We start from the raw sequence: 477 nt of genomic DNA, 5'->3' as shown, positions 1-477 counted from the left end.
TCCTTACAATCATTCTATAAAAATTCATTATATATCATTTAATAATAAAATATTTTAGAGATAATTATATAATTTATCATATATATGCTTTCATGGGATTCGTGTCTGAAGAGCTTTATCTATGTATACATAATTATTTAAAACTTTATAACGATTATTTGAAATTCCAATTACATGTTAATTTAATGTAAAAATAATATAAATGCGTTTAGGTGTATTACATTATTTATTGATATGTTAAGTAATCATGGAATGTCTCAAATGTTTTATTTCTTATTTGTACTATATTATGTGAATCTAGTAAAACATAAAATTAGAGATATTTTTAATTATTCAAACGACATGTAATTACTTTTGCAATATTCGCGAGATAAAATGGGGAATTCTTGTTTTCACTATTGCATATATATAAAACAATATATAATCGTCAAATATATATAGAGTACATAAAAAATCAATGAAATATGAAGAAAAGTA

The sequence above is a fragment of the Plasmodium gonderi genome (assembly GCF_002157705.1).
Source record: "Plasmodium gonderi DNA, contig: Pgo-contig_347, whole genome shotgun sequence".
Taxonomy (NCBI): Eukaryota; Apicomplexa; class Aconoidasida; order Haemosporida; family Plasmodiidae; genus Plasmodium; species Plasmodium gonderi.
This window is presented reverse-complemented; position numbering follows the sequence as displayed.